Source organism: Indicator indicator, chromosome 6 (genome assembly GCF_027791375.1).
Source record: "Indicator indicator isolate 239-I01 chromosome 6, UM_Iind_1.1, whole genome shotgun sequence".
Classification (NCBI taxonomy): domain Eukaryota; kingdom Metazoa; phylum Chordata; class Aves; order Piciformes; family Indicatoridae; genus Indicator; species Indicator indicator.
In genome coordinates, this window is record NC_072015.1 from 9,227,683 (window position 1) to 9,233,682 (window position 6,000).

At 43.5% G+C, this 6,000-nt stretch overlaps 1 protein-coding gene across 1 annotated transcript in view; it reads right to left on the reverse strand.

Annotated features, from left to right (window-relative positions):
- CAP2 (cyclase associated actin cytoskeleton regulatory protein 2) overlaps nucleotides 1-5,454 on the reverse strand; it is a 74,321-nt gene extending 68,867 nt beyond the window's left edge. Inside the window, exon 1 of the mRNA XM_054381558.1 lies at nucleotides 5,430-5,454. The gene's annotated coding sequence lies outside the window, so the exon portion shown is untranslated. The remainder of the gene's footprint in view (nucleotides 1-5,429) is intronic.
- Nucleotides 5,455-6,000: the final 546 nt, after the last annotated feature.

The following is a 6,000-nucleotide window of genomic DNA, read 5'->3' on the forward strand; positions in this document are numbered from 1 at the left end:
TATGCTATGAATGTGCATAAATGTGCTACATAAATTACCTTGTCTGTTGAGTTTCTGTCTGTAGCATAACCTTTGTGTTTTTAGAGGGTTACCTTTTCCTAAGCAAAAAAGATTTTTGTGTAGAAAAGGAAAAAGGAGGTTCATGTTGAACCTTTTCCACTTGACCTATGTTTCTTCCTTTGTCTGGATTTATGCTGTTGGTACCATAAAGCTTTCTGGCTCTTCTCTGCTTCTCTCCCTCTCCCAGTGATGAGGCTGCTGTCTACAAAACCATGCAGAAAAGGAACAGGGGGCATTTCTGTCTCCCACTATTTAAAAAAGTATTACAAACCTGCTTTGTAAAGCAATATCTGTTTTGACAAGTACCCCTAAGATTGTTGAAGCATTTTAGATTTCTTATCACATCTCAGTTTAGTCCCGTAATTATGGGTGAGCAACTGCACACATCAAGCTGTGTGTGTACAAGTCAGTGTAATAATAGCATGGACTGTGATTAAGCCTCTGATAATTTAATATGGATTCTTTAAAATATGTCCATATATGTGCTTAGTATCTCTTGAAATATCAGTCTGCTTCCTAATTATATGTAAGTTCTGTGGAGAGCTTCTATCCCTTGCTGAATAATTTTGCCTGTCTTATCAATTTTGTGATCACAAAGAACAAGTTCATTATTTAATGATATACTGAAGCAGTCAAGACTTGACAGTCTGTGTAAGCATGATTGACTTAAAATAACCAAGGCAACCCAGTTTCTAAGTACATTCTCCTATTCTTTTCATGCTCCCTTTTTATGTCACCACTGCTCATAGTCTTTTGTCTTGGTTTTGTTTGCTTCTCTCCCTCCAATGAAGTGTAAGAGTTTTATTATCTCTCCAATCAACAGACACCCAATGTTCTTAGCCACCTCATTTACTATGTAATAGTGTGGTGCTCTTCGTGTAATCAAGCATCCTAAAGGCCTTACAAGCCATTTAATTACCTGTCACAAGTCCAATTACTGTATGTAAGCAGGCTGCCTTGCTGAACCAAGAAAATACTGTATGCAGGCATTGATTTTAGTACTGAAGTAGTGAAGTGATTCAATTCTGTTCACAATAACTGAGAGTCTTTATGCTACGCTTACAACCAAAATTAATTTGCACTTTCTGCAAGGGCAAGCTCCACAAAGTACAAACGCTTATGGAGTGGGATGTGAAGAGAGAAGAGCAAAGGGGGAAACTTAAAACTAAGCAAATACTGTTTGCATGCTCTAAAAACTCAAACTATGGAACAGCTTCTGCAGAAAGAGGAGACTGGAGTTATTCAGTACCAAGGTTACTAATGTGTTTTGTTTGCCACACCCTGCTTCTCATGCATATCCATATTATGCCAAAGCCAGAATAGTTGGTTTGATTTCAGACAAGTTATCTAGCATTCCTGCTCTTACCAAGACATCCTGCTGCAAATATCTCAACACTGTGCCTTACAGTCTCAGGCTCATTACGGATGTGCCACTCTGCCTAGAGCCTGTGGCACTTCTTCCAGCACGGCACCAGCCAGGAGGGCTGAAGCAAACTTATGCCATTTGAGTATTCCCTTTCCTCTGCAGCTCACAACTCAAGGCCTCACCCATCTCTCATTCTAAAATTCAGCCCACTGATTCTGCAATACCAGTAGCACTGCAATGAGTTGTGCCTTTGCTTCTGATTCAGTATGAAATGGGCCACCTGCTACTGAAAAAGACCTATTTCCTGCTATAACCTGGTTGCTACTTACAGGTAACTACTACTGAGTTTTCATGACAGTCCATGCAACTTTGCTCATTTAGGAGATCTGAGACATTAGGCTGTTTATCTCTTCTCTGTTTTAGTGTGAAGTACTGTGAAGTCCATAAATACCAAACTGGATCCATCCTAGATGCTTGTAAAGCCAGCCTTTTCTACAGTGGTTGCTTTAGAAGACCCAGACCTGTTAAGTGAATTATTCTGCTGCTTCTCTCTAAACAATGACAGGTTACACATGGAAATGTAAATCATTCTTTGCATTCCTTCCAAAAGGAATTAATTAAGTATTTAAACTAATACAAAACATAACTTTAATGCACAGGATCTGAGCATGTCTCCCTGGAAAAACACAACACTATTCAGTTATGTAATTGAGCACTTATCTGTTTTTTATAATACATGTCATAAAAGCATTAAGCCTTTGATTCCCAGCATACTACTACTGGTATTTTGGATTCTACAAGCAATTTCCTTAGCCTGCTATTCTCTGAAATACTGTGTGTCAGAGAGCAATTCCCATTAGCATACACTCAAGAAAGTAGTTGCAATGGGACCTTTCTTAGTAACAAGAAGTCCCTGAAATTTGAGTCAGAATACTTCACAGACAAAATGAAACAGAGAAAACAGCCAGTATGTGTATGGACTAAAGCAGTGTCTATGCCATAAAGTCTTGCTAACATGGTGACAGAGATCACAGGGGTTTAACAAGCCTCCAAATACATACCCCTGCTGAACCAGTTCAATCAGCAGAACACCTGCCACAGATGTAGCTGTGCTTACGTATGCTTCTGTAGTTCCAACATACTGCTTAGTAAAGGTGTTGATATTCTTGTATAGTTCTAAAAAGTAGATGAGCCTTTAGAGTTCAAAGAATTTCTTATTTGAAGAAGTCAGTAAACTGTATCTGTCAAAAATGCTCATTTTTATGCAAGCAACTGGAGCTGATTCTGTACTTCAGGGAAACTACAAGTTCCCAATTGCTCATCCTATTGCAAAAGAGTAACTTAAAATTTTAGAGAAGGGAGTTTAAATTATTTTTATATATTACAGGTGCTTCATCAAGCAAAATCTTTTAACCACTTCATAACAGCTGTCTGAATAACTGCAGTAATTTATACCTCATTTATCGTGTTTCTTTGTTCTTGCCCCAGTAACCATGATAATCATGTTCTCTTTCATGTGGTCAGATGTTCTGGTAGGCAGCAACTGCAACTACTAAGTTTGCTGCTGTTGCACATGATCTTAAAACCCGTGCAGAACCACAAAGAGTATTTCCTTAACACATTTGGCAGTTCATCTTTTTTCTCTCCGGAGTTCAAACCACTTGCAAACGTTAAGTCACTGACAGGCCCCAGACTGAAACATGGAAAGATTATTTGACTTGTTCTAGATTAGTTGCAAGTGAATACACAGCTGGGAACTGAATACAATCCATCTAGTTTCCAGAATTCCTTGCTGCACTCTCCTTCTTTTCCAATACTTGCTAATTCAGATTCCCACAAATTTTAGTCCTGGAGGATCTTTAGTTATGGGTTTGGTTTTTTTTCACTAACTTAGGCTCTAAAATGTATTTTACCTGGTCAATAAAAATTATACAATGGGATTAGAAAATCTAATGATGGGGGGGGGTTAATATATGTCATCTTAGTACCTTTGCTCCTTATGGCATGTCACGAAGCCCTTATCTCCACTGAAGTTTGTGCCATAGCTGACAATTATCAAAACATGTCACAGGTTGGTTCTGCTGTAATAGTAAATAATGCACATCCTCTTCATTTTTATTTAATTGAGAAAACATTTTTTATTCATGATATTCGGAGTTAAGCAGCATGCATTTGAGGGGGAAGACACAAATGAATCATAATAATATTTTGAAGACTAGCATTTTTATTATGCCAAAGACCAAAAAGGGCTTTATTGCTGTATGTGTCTGGCTATGCTACAGAAGGTGGCTTGCCTTTGCCTTTGTTCTTGTGCAAACCTGCTCAAAATAGAATCAGTGTTATGAAATTCTTGTGTTGAAAATGTACAGAATCAGAAAAAAGTTTATTATAATTTGCATAGTAATTTTAAAAAATGCTAGGATAAAATCTGCATAAAACTAGGATATCCAGCTCACAGTAGTATCTTAGAAGGCCTGCTTTGAGAGTACTCTACTTAGTTCCAATTCACTCTTGAGTTTCAACTCTATCACTTTGCTATTCCAAAGGATTTCTAAAGTTACATTTCTGAAGTAGGACTAATTTCTTAACTGCAGTGTCACGGAACAATTAAACATAATAGTCCATAAAGCATTGCCTCTTTTGCCTGGCTTAGAAATAAAACAATAAAAATATGCACTATTGATTTCACACAGCCCCACTACTAAACAGACTTCTTCCGACTATTTCCTAACAGACTGGCCCATGTAGATTTTTTCTGAAAGCATTTTCCATCACTGGAAAATAACTGCATTTAGATAAATGCAAATAAGGACAACTTTCTTCCCCAGATGGTCTTCATTTTTAAGACTGCCCCTATGTGTTATGGTATCTGAATTTTACTTGATGAAAATCCTCACTGTTGATCTTGTAATGCTATGATACAGTTCTACAGCAATCCCAGAAACAAAGGACAGATTTCACGTTTTTAGGTGGGGTCATACAAGTTCTCAGCTTTGGTGCTGGCTGTGTCTCTGGGGGGCTTTTTCCTTTCAGGTGTCTAGTTACTGCAAAATGCAGCCTCTCAGCTTCACAGCTCTTCATTTCTTCCTTCCTCCTGCCCCTCTGAACATCGTCTTCTCTTTGAAGAATTCCTTATGTATTTTTGTATGAAGGTATATATTCCATCTTCGGATCTGCCGCCCTAGGATGCTGTTTAACCCTTTACTCTGAGCTAAACCTGAAGGCTCTTCAGTTCTCACCACATACCCACTTCTGGCTCCTGGCAAGGGAGGACCCAAGGCCTGAGAGCCCAGCTCCCCACCAGCAGTACAGTTGCCTCTCTCAAAAACAGATCATTTTACTCTAATTAACAGTGTTCAAGATCGTCATCGCTTGACAGAGACAGGTCTGCATAAACGAGCGGAGGGCATTTTTAATAACCCGTCAGAAAGCTGAGCTGCTGGGATCCAGGGAGGGGGCTGGAGCATGGCTGAAAGCACCGCCGGGAGTCCCTTTACGGCGCTGACCAGGGCCTTGGCGGAAGAGGTCCGCATTCAGCCCCAAAGAGGATCCCTCATGTGCTGTGGTATTTCGCTCGGATTTCCCCCCTCTATTACTCCCCTGCCGCAGCTTTTTGCACTTGTCACCCGGGGGACTGGGGGAGGCTTTCCGCGCGCAGCCCGGCGCAGGTGACAGGAGGAGAGCTCAGAGGCTGAGCAGAGCCCGGGCCAGCAGCACGGCGCGCCCGTGGGGCCCTGACCCAGATAGCGCCCAGGGCACCGCCCGCTCCACGCCCCCGTCCCGCAGCCCCCGTCCCGAGCTCGGAGACGTCCCCTCCTCATTATACCCCCTCCTCAAGATGTCCGCTATTGCCTCCGCCGCCGCGGACCCGCCGCGCCACCGCCGGCGAGAGGGCACCCACAGCCCCGTCCGCGCCGGGCCCGCCCCAGCCTGGCCGGGGCCGGGGGAGGTCAGGCCGCTCCCCGCATCCCGCCCCTCCCGCCGATGCCTGCTCTTGAGTTACCTGCTTTGATGACCCGTGTAGCGTTTTTTTTCCCCTCCTCTCTGCAATGAAAATCCGTGGCCGGTCACTCGCTCCCCCCTCCCTCGCCTCGCCTCGCTTCGGCGCTGCTCTCCCTCCTCCTCCTCCTCCTTCTTCTTCTCCTCCTCCTTCTCAGCGGGAGCCGGTGTCAGTCAGTCACATCAGCTGCCCGGGCACGCAGGGAGAGAAATGCCCGGCAGCTTCCGGGAGTGCCAAATAAAGACAAGTCCAGAAAGAGAGAGATACGGTGGCGGAGATGGAGAAAGAAAGCAAAAAGTGGGTGGAGTGTGAAAATGGAGAGAGAGGGAGAGGTATCTCTCGGTGGCGGTGCGGCAGCTCAGAGCCTGAAAGGAAAATGGCAGTGGTGGAGCATCAGGGAGGAGCAGGGTAGAGCGCAGGCACTCAGGGAAGGATCGTCCTCCGTTAATGGTGTAGCGGCTTCCCCTGCCCATCAGGCACAGGTGAGTGTGAAGTGACCACCCTATCCCACACAGGCCTGATTCACACAGGGAAGGGAGAGCTGACTCAGGGTGGAACTGACAGACCGCTCACA